Source organism: Neolamprologus brichardi, chromosome 23 (genome assembly GCF_056152115.1).
Source record: "Neolamprologus brichardi isolate AB-2024 chromosome 23, ASM5615211v1, whole genome shotgun sequence".
Taxonomy (NCBI): Eukaryota; Metazoa; Chordata; class Actinopteri; order Cichliformes; family Cichlidae; genus Neolamprologus; species Neolamprologus brichardi.
Window position 1 is genome coordinate 17,219,459 of NC_142125.1, and position 17,711 is coordinate 17,237,169.

Here is a 17,711-nt window from a genome sequence, read left to right on the forward strand (position 1 = left end):
CCATTGTTTGATGATAAAACTCAACTTCCCCCTTTTTGACACACTCCCATGTGTCAATTCATTGGAGCTAGAAATTAAAAGAAAAGGTTACTGACATCATATCTCCGAAAGTATCAGAAATTCTCCTTTCCAGTATCGTTGCTCCAGCCTTGTCATCCTGTGCTAGGGAATGAAATCAATTTAATTATCATGTTAGATCTGTTCAACTCCTGGCTCCGAGCCCGTGTCCGCAGAATTGCCTAGAAACAAAACCTGTATTAATATGTACTTCACATATAAAAACGCCTTTTTTGTCTGTCATCCCTCCATGCCCTGGTAACTGGGCCATCCAGAGCTGTATCATTTTGAAATATACATACAACAAACCAAACCACACCTTGGTCACATCAACCCTTTCTCCACCCTGAGGATGTCTAACACCATCCCAGTCTGGACTGTAAAAGGTGACTTTAACGCCGACTGTTCCGACAATCCAATACAATACCATTTCCTGGTCAGATTAGCCAATCTCTGCACACTGGAATAAACATAATCAACATGGTCAGCATTTTACTGAGTGTTGTTTTACCATCTTATCGATTCCAACGCTCCATCCTTATGTGGTTTGCTACATTATGTTTACCTAGAACTCCACTCTGTCTCTAAATGTTTGAAGAATTTTTATGTCTGGTGTCCAATTTCAATAATTTGACCATAAGTAAAATTCATGAGGTTATCACTCCCATTGGGGCTTACCTTTCCCACTTTTGGTGATATTCCTCCCTCGAATATTCGCAATTACCCCTTTGGTGGCGAAAAACTGTTGGTGTGGTCAAGTGGGTGCTCAACAAAAGCTCAGGACAGAACAGTTATCAGTCATGTGCTTCATACAGAATTTGCATATATCATGATTCCATATTGATCCTCTGAGTGTAATGGTACATAATAGGTTTTCCTTCTTTACTTTGCTCTTGTTCTTTTGCAGTACCAAATCCTATCACATGCCCCTGTCGGTTATATTCTACTTTTTAAATTATTGACTATTTCAAGGGAGAACCTAAATCACGTGGACCAGTGTTTGTTATTACATATCTCTATTGTGAATGTGACAAATCTACCATTTCCCTATTATTCATAGATATTGTTAAAGTTTTGGCTATTTTCCTCTATAAAATTTAATTGACTTTTTACAGTGGCCTGCTATGGTTAGTAATAACATATTCCAGTCATAAGTGAAATCAAACGTTTTCTCCACTGTGGCATTTGACATTCCCAACAATATAATGTGATACATTAATCGAAACACAGCTAATAAAACACAATTTTCTTAATGCAAACATCAGTAACTCAAAATTAGCAACCAAAGGGTTAAGTCTGCAGCTCCACAGTCTCATGTGAAGCTACATTCTCCCCCTCCGGTCTCTGTTATCTTCCTGCAAAAACAAAGCAAGACAAAACATCCACCCTTCTCTTACAGGCTTGGTGCAGTGCAGTTTTTGTCTCAGTATCCAGTCAGTTAAAACTTTTAGTCGTCAGTCCATCACAGTCCAGTTACATACATCCACACACATTCATACCAGATATTGCTGATAATGGAGTCTCACGCGCAACCTATTTGAGCATCCATCACCAGCAAGATGACGTCATCATTTTAAAGGAAAACAATTCCTTGTTTGTTTTTTTTTCGTATGGATTGACTCGCTGCATTCCTTTTAGACTCAGGACTATCTCATGTGATCAATGTCCCATATAAGTGAATTTCTCCAGAGCCCATTATAATCATGGAGAAGCACACTTTGCAACTGTTTTCAGTAAAAATATTTCATAGCACTTTAAATTTCAATCTTCCAGGCCTGGTTTAAAGAGCTGATTGTTAAATCACGAACTCACCCCTCTCAGATTTTCTTATCTCCGTGCACTGTAACAAAAGCAAAAACAAACGTAACCAATCAAACACTATTAAAATAACTCTTACTAGGGCCCGTTGCAGACATGTTCAAGCATAAAACCATCTCTCTCTTTCTTAGAGAAAGAAAACAACCCAAACCTCACTGATAAAATCAACCTAATGCTAAGCAAAACCCAAAAATCAACCAGAAATTCACAGGAAAGTTTCGTCCTGGGACAATATTGTGTGGGAATGAGAACCTCAGGTACCGTAGCACCTTTTGTTCCTCCTTGAATTAAATCTCAATCACAGAAACTATGGCACTCTGAAATAAAACTCACACCGTTAATTCATCATTTGCACTCTGTACCACTGCTCCTTATCAGGCTGTGTGAAGCACAGTAAACAATTCAGTCGAGGCCTTGAGCAGCCATAAACAGACATCACGCAGACATTGTTTTTATAACCAAACTGTTTTAGACCTTGTCCCTTAAATCTACATAAATGCCCTCTGGGTGACATAAAACACATTTTAAGTAATTAATGGCTTCTTATAAAAATTATGTATTTGGATGTTTGTGTGCAGCATTTTGCGTATCAGCATAAGCATTTGTTAGCAAAGCATTCCTCATTGCATCAGCATGTGTGTGTATCACTCTTCATTGCACAAGCGTGTGCATGTGTGTGTGTGTGGATCACTTCTCAGTAAATCTGGATTTTGATTTAGGTGTGTGTGCCATTTCTCACTCAATCAACGAGTGCACATCTGTTCAGGTGTGTTTCTCTTCATTCTGAGTCAGTGTATGTAGATGTGTGTTTGTGTGTTCGTGTGTTCATCACTTTCCTGTTCTGGTGCTTTGGGTAAATCACGGCCTGAAGCGTGCCCTGGGGTCCTGCCCTCCTCCTTTTCAGTCTGTTTGCAACCATTTCTGCTGCTGTTCAAAGTTCAGTCCATCCTGGTTCTGGCCCCCATTGGGGCAGTTCTTTTCCTTTTCTCCTTTTCTCACTGCAGGTGAAACCTGCATCTTCTTCTGTGTTTTTGTCCGTTCTGAGGTGCCTTTTGACCTCAGTTACTCCTCCTGTCTCTGGCACACCCTTTTTTGCTGCCCGATCATCCGTGTTGGTCCATCACTGTCCTGCACAGTGTTAATGCAGAGTTATCAAGGTCAGCATTCTATTGCTCGGCCTCACTTTTCATTCGGGCTTAATGGGCGTCCCGTCACAGCTCTGTCAGCTGAAGCTGTCTGGAAATCTCCTCCGTGTAGTGAAACAGGCCTTGGGTTTAACACTCTCCGCCCTGCTGCATGAGATCGCTTTCCTGAAGCACTGTTGAAATTTTCAGGTTGTTGTGGTGGGTCCAGCTGCTGCAGCATTTGGTCAGGGTCACGTCGAAGATGGTAGAGGGGAGAGCAAGAGTCCAGGTCAGCCTCGGCTTCCAGGGCCGGCAAAGCAGCCTGTTATCAAGCATAAAGAGAAAAAACAAAACAAAAACAGACAAACAGGAAAATGATGTTGTATTGGCTGTGTTATTCAGAGAGGGGAGAAACACCAGGCCAGGCCCTGTGTCAGCCTTCTCCCCCCCTTTTTTTGTTTTTTCTCACGATATAATCAACTCATAGGCCACCAAGTTGACAGGACAACACTGGTACATATTTAAATTCTTAAGATCATGTTTAAACTCAAAATGGGAATTTTCCTTCCTTAAGTAATCACTTGTATTGATCAATCAGCAGAAAACATCTCACAATTTGACTCTTAACCACTAAATTTGTTGTTTCATCGCTGGTTGGTCATACCAGTCTCTTTCTTTTTCTTTTTTTTAAGTTGTTGTCCTGCAACCCAGAGAGTTTATTTGTTTGTAGTGGATAAACTTTATCATTTAACAACAGGTGTATGTTAAGTTTTGCTGCTTTAACCTTGCTGAAAAATCTTCACATGTTTATAAGTATAAGTTGCTTTTTCATTGCACGTAGGCGGGTTAATTTTATGTGTATTCAGTGAAGTTGCAGGTCAGGCAAAGCTTCTCTCTGCCTTATCTTTTTTTTTTTTTTCAAAAAATGTGTTTCCTTAAAAGGTGCTTTTCTCTCACATTTCTCTGGTTGTGTGTGTGTTTTTGTATATGTTTCTTTGCAGTGTTTCAGACTCCTTCACAATTTTCCCACTTAAGCAGTCAGTTTTCTTTCCCAAGGTTGCTAACCCAAATTTTGATTTCCCACCTTAAATAACAGCATTCCTTGTCTTCAGCCAGGAGTAGAGCTTGCTTGTGAGATTCAGGGACACATGGTGCCATCACCAATTCAGCCAGAAACTTGCCTGAACATTTCCAGTGATGTTAACCTATAACTTTCTTCCGACCGCTGCATGTGGAAAATTGGTCCAGGTCTGCTTGCACCTAGAGATACCAAAACTGAGACATTGTCATTATTATCATCAGTGCTTAACCGACCCGTTTCTTTCTCTCTCCGGTCAGAAATACCAATTTATGTGATATATATAAGTGTAAGCTGCTTCTTCATTGCATATGTATTTTTATAATCAGGTTTAATTCATGCATCTTTGCACTGAGCTGTCGATTCAAACTGTCTCACTTCTGATTCTTTCCAAAAAAAAATAAAAATAAAACACACCAGCATTTAGTGCTGAAGAGAGGTTACTATTGAAAGTAATATATTGGTCTTAGGTATGTACAGTGCACTCAGTGTATCTCAAACTCAGTCAATTACTATACATCCACTGCAACAACTCAAAATTTTATTTGTAATATTGTAATCAGCAAAACCAGCGTCTTAATTACAAGCATGTGACAATATTTGCAACAGTGTTTATGAAGCCAATAATACTCTAAGCCCTTCGCCGCCATTTTCACACACACACACACACACACACACACACACACGCAGTCTAAAATTAGCATCAACCCTTCAGCTCACTACTGACTTACAGACTTCCTCCACATAAAATGTCTTACATTATATTACAATGACGTCTTTTATTTACAACCATTATGTGATTACACAACTGATTGTGTAATAAAAGTATGAACATGTATTTATAAGTTACACTTGTGTTTGAATCCTGCAGCTTATCACACATTTGATTTCCATGTGTGACAACTGCAAGTGTCTAGAGTGAGGACAGACTGAGGCTACGTCCACACTAATACGTTTTCGTTTTAAAACACATTGTTTTCTCTCCGTTTTGACCTCCCGCCCACACTGAGATGGTGCTTTCCTCAAGGAAAAATGCAGCGTTTTGAAAACGCTCTCGAAAACGCATACATTTCAAAACGCAGCTGTCCAGTCGCAGTGTGGACACTCGGAAAATGCATACATTCAGTAGCGGTTTTTGATACGGGCGACACGGGCGCTTGCCCGGGGCGGCATCACGGGCATTGGCAAAAAAAAAAAAACAAAATTGCTCGTACTCATGCTGCCCGACATCAGCCAGCGCATATCGGAAATGGCATAGGCACCGATCGGTTTTCTATCGCCCATTTGCTGGCAGTAAAGGCGCCCTCCGTTTGCGAGCTGCGCCTGCTGCTTGCGGCACAGGAAGGAGAAGGCGGGGGATTCTCTGGCTGGCTGGAGCAGCATCTAATAACCAACTTGCAAATAAAACAAAATAAAATCAAACCAACAAACACAAAAACACCAGACATTATGATAAAAAAAATTAAGACGGACTTTTGCAAGATCTCGCAAAAGTCCGTCTTAATTTTTTTTTCTCCCATGTCCCCTGCGGGGCTCCGTATGATACAGACTTATAATGTGCACTGATGTTTTTTGGAAACGTCAAAAGTGAGCACGAGAGCCCTCGGTGCGCCTGCTCGCTGCTGAAGTCAAAGTAAACTTTGTCATCTCCGCTACATACAGTCCAGTATATACAGAGACGAGACGACGAGGCTCCAGTTACAGCAGTGCAAGTAAACAAACAATATATATACGAAGAGTAAGAAAATAAATATACACTTAAGACTAGGGGTAAAGGGATCAATAACAATTTAAATTATTATTATTTTACAGTTTGATGATTTAAAGTCTCACACACAACCCATCGAAAGGGGAGGTGGGGGCAGCTGCTTCCAAATAGAGCAGATTTCTTTCATAATGTTGTAAATCCAAGTCCATTATGTATTCATGATCTGAATCCTGGGTTGTGTGAAATCCCAGAAATACACCTTAGACAAAGTGAATCTGTGAACTAAGGTGTAGGTCTATTAGGTTATGTTGTGGTGATCCTCGAGTTGGTGGATTTGTGTTCATACTGGAGGGCAAAATTAAAACCAATGGAAGATGGACAAGAAAAGTTCAAAGCCATCAGGTGCTCAGTTTAGAAAAAAGAGAAAAGAAGAGGAGGAGAAACGAGCAAAAGATACAGGTAAGCAGATGTGTCATTGGATAATGACAGGTCATCCTGAAACAATCAGAATCAGAATACTTTATTAATCCCTAAGGAAGTTATGTGGGTTACAGTTGCGCCAAAGGGAGTGTTCACCCGGGGCGCCAAACAGGCTAGGACCGCCACTGCATACATTTCAAAGCGCAGCTGTCCAGTCACAGTGTGGACACTCGGAAAACGCATACATTTCAAAACGCAGGTGTCCCGTCGCAGTGTGGACACACGAAAATGCAGACTTTCTAAAATGATGACGCATGTTGGTCATATGATGCAGTTATGTGACCACTTTAACCAAGATGGCGGACGGCATCAGACAGCAGTTGTTTTGTTTGCTCACAATTTTGGTAGCCCTTTTGAAGATTAATATTAGTTTGCACATGCTCCAAATAGCTTTTCTACGAAGAAGACGGAGTGTTTACTCCGAGATGTTGTTCAGCGGCAGATCTCGATGAGAATTGCGTTTCAGACCATACATCGATTGGCGATTTTGGGTGAGACCTGGACGCTGCCGTGCCTGGTGAGATAACTTTGTGTGTGGAACTGTTGTACCCGAGGAGTGACGTGAGAACTTTAGAATGTCGAGAGACTCTCTGTACCATCTGAGTGAACAGCTACAACCTTACATTCAAGGCCAGACAACACGGTTAATAATAATAATAATAATAATGGATTGCATTTATACAGCGCTTTTCAAGGCACCCAAAGCGCTTTACAATTCCACTATTCATTCACTCTCACATTCATACACTGGCGGAGGCAAGCTACAGTCGTAGCCACAGCTGCCCTGGGGCAGACTGACAGAAGCGAGGCTGCCATATCGCGCAATCGGCCCCTCTGGCCAACACCAGTAGGCGGTAGGGTGTTGCCCAGGGACACAACGACGATGTTTCTCTGCCATTCACCGAATGTGAGGTACAGACACTTGTGACAAACTTCTATGCAACACATGGCATGCCGCAGTGTCTAGGAGCTACTGACTGTAAGCATATCGAGATAAAACAGCCTTCAGCAAACTCCACAGACTACATTAACAGAAAAGGCAAATACTCACATTACAAATACACATTCATTGATGTAGTTATTAATTGGCCAGGTACTATTCATGATGCCTGCATATTTGCTAATTCTAACATTAGAGCCTACTTAAGAGACAGCAAGATTCCTTGTTGTCCAAAAGTAATCGTGGAGGCGGAAGATCCTGTTCCTGTTTTTCTCCTCGGTGACCCAGCATACCCCCGATGCCCTTTGTGATGAAAGAGTTTGCTAATGGAGGTACTACTCCTCAGGAACAGTATTTTGGGTTGTCATTGTGTAAATGCAGAATGGTGATTGAGTGTGCCTTTGGACGTTTAAAAGGCCCATTTGGAGCACTACAGAGGGCGATGGACACCAATCTGGATGACCTTCCATTTGTGCTTACCAAGTTACTGGACCCCTGAATGCTCCTGTATTGTTGTTGGGTTTTTTTTGTTTGTTTTTTTCAGAAGATAATGCCACCAAATGCTGTTTGTCATTCACAATGTCATTTTTTTTGGACTTGGTATGGAAAGTCTCAGCATAGTAAAGACTTGTAACTCTGATAATACAATACACACATTATATACTCAAGTCAAAAATTAGTGTGCAAAAGAAGAGGGGGCAGGGAATACAACTGGAGCATAGAAATAACCATGCTGCTGAGGTTGTGCCCTGTGATGTGATAGTGGTGGCGCAGCTGCAGCAAATGGAGTCTGGGCCATTGTTTGTCTCATTAGAAGAAATACCTCCGTAACTGAATTTGTGAGTTTTTCAATGTTTGAGGTCAATCTCCCAATGTTCTCTGAAAACTCTTTGTTTGCAGCTTCCATTATCTCGAATGTCTGTCTCCTCAGCTTTAGATCCTCCTGTGCAAGCGTTAGTAGCTGTCCCTTGTTGGACAGCTTTCTTTTGAGCCTCTCGTGCCTGTAGGATGAAAGCGTCGTATTCAGGCGGTTTCGTCTTTGTTGAGTCTGTCCATCTGTGTCGGAGTCCTGACTGCTTGTAGCTGGAGACGGAGCCGAAGTACTGGGCGAAGGAGTAGTCCTTTTGTGTGAGCCTGACCGCGGGCAACTGCTATTGGTGGTCCTGCTGTGGTCGAGTATGTCGCTCGTTTCGATGCCACAGTTTATGGCAGTGATGGCTGGAGAACCACCCCAGATCTGCTTACATAGTTCAAAATACATCAGCAGAACTCTTCCATGCCCGCTTCTTTTTACGGTGTCTACTGCGTGTCTGTACTTGAGTCAAATAGCCTTCAATTTTGTCGTTATTACTAGTTTGGTTAGGTCGTCCTTACTGTGGGGGTAGGCCGTCTCTCAGGATACTGCTCTTTGAGGCGTTCCAGTATTTCGGCGTATTTGTTCTGCACCGTCTCCCAGTCGATGTTCTTGCTTGCTTTGGAAACCTTGTACTCGTTGGTGACTCGGAGCAACAACTCCACCTCATTATCAGTCCACTTGAAAAGTTCGGTGCTTTGTCTTGCCATTTTGCCGCCACGTTTCAAAGAGCTGGAATGTAAATAAAAGGAAAAGGGAAATGACGCAGGTCGAGTCGTCTTGCGTTTCACACATGCGTGGAAATGCAACGTCATCTTTTTTAGCTGTTTCAGTGTGGACGCGCAACTTTTTGAAAACGACTAAAAACGCTAGTGTGGACATGGAGCGTTTTCAGTCGGCAGTTTTATATGCTTTATATATTCTGAGGTAAGTTGATCTATAGTGTTACATCATATTCCATAAGGATGTTATGTGTTTGTATACTTTCTGCCCAGTTTGACCCATTTAGCAGAAGTCAGCCTGTTTAAGGCTCTGATATCTATTCTGTATGACATAAGGAGTTATGACATGGTATGATTTTCTCACCCAATATGTAAGCATTGAGCCAAATTTAGTAATGCCAACATATTGAGCGAACAATATTTGTCTCTTTATATATAATTAGGGATGGGTACCGGTATCCAGTGCAATTATGGCACCGGTTCTGACATAAACGGTAGTAACCAGACCGAAAAGCAGCGCACATTTTGGTGCTTTATTTCGGTGCTTTTTTTCCCCTGAGATATCATACACTTTGGATTCTAGCCAATCATTTTACCTTTGCAAGCGTAGTAGGCGGGCCCAGGTATGTACATTCTTTTAGAGCAGAGCTACAGATTAAAAATGCCCAAAGCGAAGCAGTCAAAATTCTTGCTGTACTTCACAGCAAAATATGCAAACTCAGCAGCCTGCAACAAGTGCTTTAAGCTGATACTGTGATACTGTCAAAGGAGGTAACTCCTCGAATTTGATGAATCACCTAGCAATGTATAGCATTTTGTTAAAAGCCGAGAAATGCACCGTATTTGATAGCTTGCTGCGAGACCTCACATCGTGCACATCTACTGTGGGTGTGGTGCCTGTTATCGGATCCAGAGTTAGCAACGTCCCCCAAGAACCCGAAGAGGAGAGTCCTGGCCCCTCCCATATGGAAAAGAAATAGTAAAAACGATTTACTGATGAAAGTGGCCACTTTTTCATTACTTTCATATATTGTTTTAGTAAGTATCCAAAACATACAAGTTTCATTATATAATTTTTCAAGGGATCTTATATGTGTTTTCTTGTATGCTTTTCATACAAGTTTCACACAAGACAGATACAAACTTTATAAGATTTATATATATCTTTTCCATGTGGGCTAACCCTGCCAGTGTAGCAGAAATGATGATGGATGATGTTGATGGCAGCAGCAGCCGTTCTTCTCTGCGTGAGTAGCTTAATGTTGTTTGTGTGTAATTTACGTTGAGTAGGCTAACCACATTATTACATTAATGCACGTAAGGTGAACTAGCAAACAGCGTCGTAGTTACATGCGGCTGTCTTCTTGTTTGGTGGCAGATACTCCCTTCATCCTGGCCAAAAAGGCTAAAATGACCAAAGAAAAAGCTAAACATGAGAGGTTTTTGGACAAAGTTTATTGTTTTTTTCCATTGATTAAGCACTGCTTCCAGCCAAGAGTGATACCATATATGCCCTATAGCTGCAGAAAAGGCTAATATTGTTATCTTTCTACAAAAAACCCCCCAGCTAAACGTGAGAGGTTTTTGGACAAAGTTTGTGTTCTCCATTCTTTAAGCACCAGTTTGAGCACTGTTTAAGCACCGGCACCGTTTCAAAAGTACCGGTTTGGTACTGGTATCGGATAAAACCTAAACAAAACCCATCCCTATATATCATACATCTATATATACACTGTCAAAGATACTTGTCTTTGAGTGAAGATTTAAGATGATAGTAAATTTGAATAAATGCAACTTGAATCTTTACTGAAGCTCAGTGAATGACAGCTCACTGCTGTAATATATCATAATAATATGACAATAACTATAATATTGGCCATATTACAGTGGGATGCAAAAGTTTGGGCAACCTTGTTAATAGTCATTATTTTTATTGCAATAAAAAATGTCAGTTAAATTTATCATATAGGAGACACACACAGCGATATTTGTTTATTGGATTTACAGAAAGTGTGCAATAATTGTTTAAACAAAATCAGCCAGGTGCATATATTTGGGCACTGTTGTCATTTTATTGATTCCAAAACCTTTAGAAGTAATTATTGGAACTCAAATTGGCTTTGTAAGCTCAGTGACCCCTGCCCTACATACACAGGTGAATCCAATAATGAGAAAGAGTATTTAAGGGGGTCATATGTAAGTTTACCTCCTCTTTTAATTTTCTCTGAAGAGTAGCAACATTGGGGTCTAAAAACAATACTCAAATGACCTGAAGACAAAGATTGTTCACCATCATGGTTTAGGGGAAGGATACAGAAAGCTGTCTCAGAGATTTAAGCTGTCTGTTTCCACAGTTAGGAACATATTGAGAAAATGGAAGACCACAGGCTCAGTTCAAGTTAAAGCTCCAAGTGGCAGACCAAGAAAAATCTCGGATAGACAGAAGCGACGAATAGTGAGAAGAGTCAACCCACAGACCAGCACCAGAGACCTAAAACACCATCTTGCAGCAGATAGAGTCACTGTGCATCGTTCAACCATTCGGCGCACTTTACACAAGGAGATGCTGTATGCGAGAGTGATGCAGAGAAAAACTTTTCTCAACCCACAGCACAAACAGAGCCGCTTGAGGTATGCTAAAGCACATTTGGACAAGCCAGCTTCATTCTGGAATAAGGTGCTGTGGACTGATGAAACTAAAATTGAGTTATTTGGGCATAACAAGGGGCGTTATGCATGGAGGAAAAAGAACACAGCTACCCCGGTAGGTACCTTATGACACTAATGACTAATTTTCATATTCTGATGGCTCCATTTGAACCCTTTTAAGCCTGGCAGAGCTGATTTTTACATTTTTGTGGAGCATTTCAAATTGCTATGCATCAATACAACCAACAGAATAGAATAGAATAGAATAGAATAGAATAGAATAGAATAGCCAGTTCTAGACAGGCATATATGAGGGGGCAGACAGTAATGTAAAGGGAGCACATAGTGGCAATGGAGGCGAAAAAGGTGTGGGGGTTGGGTGGGGTGCTCTGGATCAGGGCTGCCACAAATGATTATTTTGATAGTCGACTAGTCACCAATTATTTTTGCGATTAGTCAACTAATCAGATCATGCATCCACTGGACATAAAACGTGCAGCTTATTGCACCAGCATGCATCTGCTCTTATATAACTATCATTAGCTTACAGCTTGAAGTGTTTAACATAAATGATAAATGGCCTGTATTTGTATAGCGCTTTTCTAGTCCCTAAGGACCCCAAAGCCCTTTACATCCACCCATTCACACACTGGTGATGGCAAGCTACATTGTAGCCACAGTCCCCCGGGGGCGCACTGACAGAGGCGAGGCTGCCGGACACTGGCGCCACCGGACCCTCTGACCACCACCAGTAGGCAACGGGTGAAGTGTCTTGCCCAAGGACACAACGACCGAGACTGTCCAAGCCACAAAGGATACTCCCGACCCATGCTTCAAATCTGGAGAAATGAAGGACGCATTTGTCGGCCGCATTTGTAGGAGTCTACGAATTTTGACGGCCTCTGTTGCGTCGCTGTAACGTAGTTGGCTTAAAAATGCAGACTCTATAGGATGTGGCCCATAAATTTAGACACAGCTATGATACCAGAGACTGCTTCTTCTTCTTCTTTGGCATTTAACAGCAACTGGCATCCTTGTAGATGCATTGCTGCCATCTTCTGTTTCAGTCCATTATTGCACTCTTAAATCCTACTACTTATTCCTGCGTCTTTCAGGATCTTACAAAGCTTCAAACGATGCACCGACTATGAAGTTAGTCGTTGATGATTTTGATAGTCGACTAATCGTGGCAGCCCTACTCTGGATAACTGTTTTTGTCATGTAATTGATTGCAGTTTGTCAGGCCTCTACCCAAAGAACTGACCAACTTGGGTGTCCCACCTAAAGGCTGAGCTTCTGCTGGTCAAGCTTTTATGATCACTAGGGCACACAAACCCCCTGACCACGTTAAGGTGGCAATCCCTCAGGGGGAAAACAGAAAAGCAAAAAACAAAAAAAACCAAAAACAAATATTCCTCATCAGATTCTAACAACTCAAAACATGACATTTAACTTAATTGGATAGCCTATATCAAATATATTAGAAACCAACAATAACACATCTCACTATTGCCAATATTAACAAAACTAAAAAGGGTAGGCCCGGTTACAAAAAAGAGAATTCACAAAGTCTTGAAAAATAAAACTTAAAAATAGAAATAAAGAATACAATAAAATATCCATCCAGATCTTTACAATCAACAACATAAAATCTATCTTAATTGGAGGGCCTTATTCAAATAAATTTGCAAAATTAAGTGAGAATAAAATAAGAGCTCTCAATATAGCCAATACTTACAAAACTAAAAAGGGTTAGCATAGTAATAAAAAAGACAAGAACTTAAATACCTGTTTATTGCGGTTTCATAGAAACTCAAAAACAGAGAGACATTAAACGCACCTCATTGCCTGCTGTTCCAAACAGGAAAAAGTACGTTCTTTGCAGCTGCACTTCGTCTCAGAGGTAGGTTAAAGAGCCACCGGCGGGAAATAATCGCAGGAATAGTTTGTGGTATCCTTGGTTGATCTGGTCAGTAAAAAGATAAGGAAAGTAAAAGAGAAAAAGGAAAAATGGATCGGGTGGTTGTCGCAGTTGCTACCGGCATTCTGTACCTTCAGGCTGAAGCTGGAGCAGCGCAACTGAGAAGACGGATCCGGGAGAGAGGAGCCAGGATAAAGATGAGGGAGAGGAGATGTGTACATTTTGTAAATATAATTAATAGCCTGGTGTTTCTATGCATGTACTCCCAAATCTAGAGAAAAGGTCGCATTTGCTGTGTATAATATGATACGGTGGTAGATCAATGCTATATAAAGCCTATAGAGTCGAACAAAAATATCACTGTGGAGTACTGAAACAAGCTTTACTCTCCAAAGACACAAACAGGACATTTGTATGTCATGCAAATGGTCAGAAATACACACTTAAGAAAGCCATCGAAGTTTATATTGTGTTTTAATCACAAATTTAAGTAAAGATGACATAACGTATACTAAAAATAACAACAAATATTTCAGTAACTGTTCAATAAATACATAAAAAACCTCATTCATATCTGTTTAAATACTGTGTCTTTTTTTCTTTTTTAAAACAGGGGAAAAGCTCAGCAACAATATAAACACAAATTAATTACAGTATCCCCATCCTTTTAATCTTCTTTACTGGAACTGACCTAAAACCAGCCTTCAGACTGTCAAGAGCAAGCATTAACATCTACGTCTGCCACATCTGCATTCGTCCACCTGGGGAAACACATAAAAGGTTATACATCAATAGGAAACTGTTCCCCTCTATCGTGATGCAGGGCATCTATGACTCCACAGGTGCGTTCCTAGATGTGTAAATTAGTAATTGCGGATCTGTGCATGATGCACTTGTATTGCAAAGATCCCCAATGTACAAACAGGCCCTGTATCCATCAGCAGGCTACTTCCTCTTGGGAGATGGAGGATACCCTTGCTTTAAGCACACAGAGGCAATAATGACCCCATATCGCCAGCCTGTGTCAAGTAAGAAAATAATTCCCCTTTTCTTTACACCTACAAACACATGTAGTGCTACATCTGTTACTGTGAAGCATGCTTTAACAAAACAAATACAATATTATAATTCTACGTATTACACTAATTGAAAGTTTACTAAGCACTGAATAAAAGTGTGTACTGTCTTTATTTTAAAGCTCAAGCTGAAGAAAGGTTCAATCGACACCACGCCAAGGCCAGAAACATCATAGAGCGTACCTTTGGTATCCTCAAAACACGCTGGTGCTCCATTTTCTTGCGAGCACTTGCGATCCGACCTATGTTTGCTCCCAAAGTTGTGGAAACCTGCTGCATCCTCCACAACATCTGTGTGGCAACAGATGACGTCTGCCAAGAAGAAGGAGACGAGGAGGAGGCGGCACAAGAAGGACCAGAAGCCAAAACAGAAGGTACAGGCGTGAACAGGGAGCTTTCAGGAGCTTGTATCCGAGCCAGGCTTGCTGCACGACTGTCTGCTCCTGAACAGCTGCCTGGATGTCTGTTTGAACGTGACTACATCTAGGTAAAGGTTTCATTTATAAGATGTAGTCATGCTCAAACAGATTTGTAGGCAGCTAAGGCCAAAAGAAAAAGCCTCCTGTTGGTTTAAAAAAAAAGTAAATTCAAATATTTTTTTTTCCAAATTAGTGTTAGTTATTAGTTAAGTTAATTAGTTAAAATACATCTTTATTTGTTCAGCTTGTAAATAGTGTACATTAGTGTTCTTTTTTTGTATATTTGCTTGTGTGCTCACGGTTGTATAAGTTGAATCCAATGTTAAATGTTATTGTAAGTGTTACACTTGTTTACTTATGTTTTACTTTGACTAAAGATATTCCCTGTTACACATGCAGCAAAAACCTCACTTCATTATTGAGATTTAAATTGCTTTATTTAAAAATTTTCAACAAGTTTTTCAAACAGTGATAGATATCGGTCTGTCCTTTCAGTAGCTGCCCTCTCCCTTTCTTCCTCCCTAGCCAGCGCCTGTCTCCCTCTCTCTTCCTCTCTTTCCGCCAGGTCTTTTAGAAACTGAAGTACAGCCTGGCGGTCCCTGGGCCTCTTCCTCAACACTTCGGTAGAAGGGGACGAGGCCGGAGTGCTGACTGCACCACCTGCAGTGGATGCGAGGTTTGCTGCAACTACCAGGGGTGGACTTATTGAGTGCTGCCCCTGGAGCACAGCATCCATCATTTTGTACCACTGCCAGGTGGCGGCAGTCGGGCTACCTTCCTCTACCCCCTTGCTCCTGAAAATATGTATTAATTGCTATATTATAACAGATACAATTACTCTATTATTAAATGACAAAGTATATTTAATTACCAAAAAACAAACAAAGAAACAAAAAAACAAAACAGCCTTACATTTCATGAATGGTAAACAGGTATTTTTTTAAAACCAATCTAAGAAATCAGATAGGAACAGGTACATTACATTGTATTTGGCCTTCAGATTGTTCCATTTCTTTTGTGCTTGCTTGGCTGTTATGGCCAGGCCTGAAGAGCTAACAAAGTCCCTGGAGGAAAAGAATGTCACTGTCACTTCGATAGCTAGTTATTCAGTTATATTTAGTTATGTGCTCCTCTAATCCTTCCCTAGAAAACATGGAGCAGCAAAAGCAGTCAGTATTTACTCCCATCCAGTCTTGCAGGAATTTCTCTTTCCTGTAAAAAGGCTCTCATTTTCCGCCCGCCTCTCAGTGAGACCCCGTGTTTCCTCACTTGACCCTTGATTAAAATATAAAACATTAAATATTGCATTAATATTGTGGCGAGCTCAGACAAGGAGGAGACTAGGGATGGGTATCGTTTAGGTTTTATCCGATACCGGTGCCAAAGCGGTACTTTTGAAACGGTGCCGGTGCTTAAACGGTGTTCAAACCGGTGCTTAAAGAATGGAGAACACAAAATTGGTCCACAAACCTCTCGTGTTCAGCTGTTTTTTTTTGTAAAAAGATAACAATGTTAGCCTTTTCTGCAGCTATGGGGCATATATGGTATCACTCTTGGCTGGAAGCAGTGCTTAAACAATGGAAAAAAACACAAACTTTGTCCAAAAACCTCTCATGTTTAACTGTTTTCCACTTTTTCTTTGGTCATTTTAGCCTTTTTGGCCAGGGTGAAGGGAGTATCTGCCATCAAACAAGAAGACAGCCGCATGTAACTACGACAGTGTTTGCTAGTTCACCTTACATGCATTAATGTAATAACGTGGTTAGCCTACTCAACGTAAATTACACACAAACAACATTAAGCTACTCACGCAGAGAAGTACGGCTGCTGCTGCCATCATCATCCGTCATCATTTCTGCTACACTGGCAGGGCTAGGGGCCAGGACTCTCCTCTTCGGGTTTTTGGGGGATGTTGCTAACTCCGGGTCCGATAACAGGCAACTCACCCGCAGTAGATGTGCACGGTGTGAGGTCTCGCAGCAAGCTATCAAATACGGCGCATTTCTCGGCTTTTAAAAAAACGCTATGCGTCGGCAGGTGTTTCATCGGATTTGAGGTGTTACCTCCTTTGCACAGTATCACAGTATCAGCTTAAAGCACTAGTTGCAGGCTGCTGAGTTTGCATATTTTGCTGTGAAGTACAGCCAGACTTTTGACCGCTTCGCCTCGGGCATTTTTAATCTGTAGCTCTGCTCTAAAAGAACGTACGTACCTGGGCCCGCCTACTATCCTCGGAAACGTAAAATGATTGGCTAGAATCTAAAGTGTATCACAGCTCAGCAAAAAAAAGCACCAAAATAAAGCACTGAAATGTGCACTGCTTTTCGGTCTGTCGGTTTCGGTTACTACCGTTTATGTTTATGATACCGGTACCCATCCCTAGAGGAGACCGAGGTATCGTTTGGTCTTGCTTCCCGCAGAGTTAGCCAGGGAACACAGACGTTTATTTGCATTCAACAGGAAAACACAGCTGCTAGCCCAAATGCTCGGCGCAGCACTAGCATCACAACAACAAAAAAAGGCGCTCTCTCACCCAGAAACACACAGTCGCAGAGAGAGAGCGTCACCTGTAACCATGGCAACATAACGCTGCCGCCTGGAACAACAGAACACAGCTGTCAAACAAAACCCAAACAGGCCTGACCCGCTACAACATATTAACAATCCAAGCAAATAAAAGGAGGGAAAAATGACAGCAAAACAGTCAGATGCTTTATTAAAACTTAATGTTGATACAAACGTAAAAATAACTTTTATATAGAATAGTACAAGATTTGTGTAAATGACTGGCTATTAAAATTGCCAAAGCGAGTTAAATCAGAGCCTTTAGACATAGCAGAAATTTCCAAATGAAATGCCGAGATTA

General features: G+C 41.2%; 1 pseudogene; it reads right to left on the minus strand.

The window, feature by feature from the left end:
- Window positions 1-7,881: 7,881 nt before the first annotated feature.
- On the minus strand, window positions 7,882-8,768 carry LOC148096035 (uncharacterized; annotated as a pseudogene).
- Between the last annotated feature and the right edge of the window lie 8,943 nt (window positions 8,769-17,711).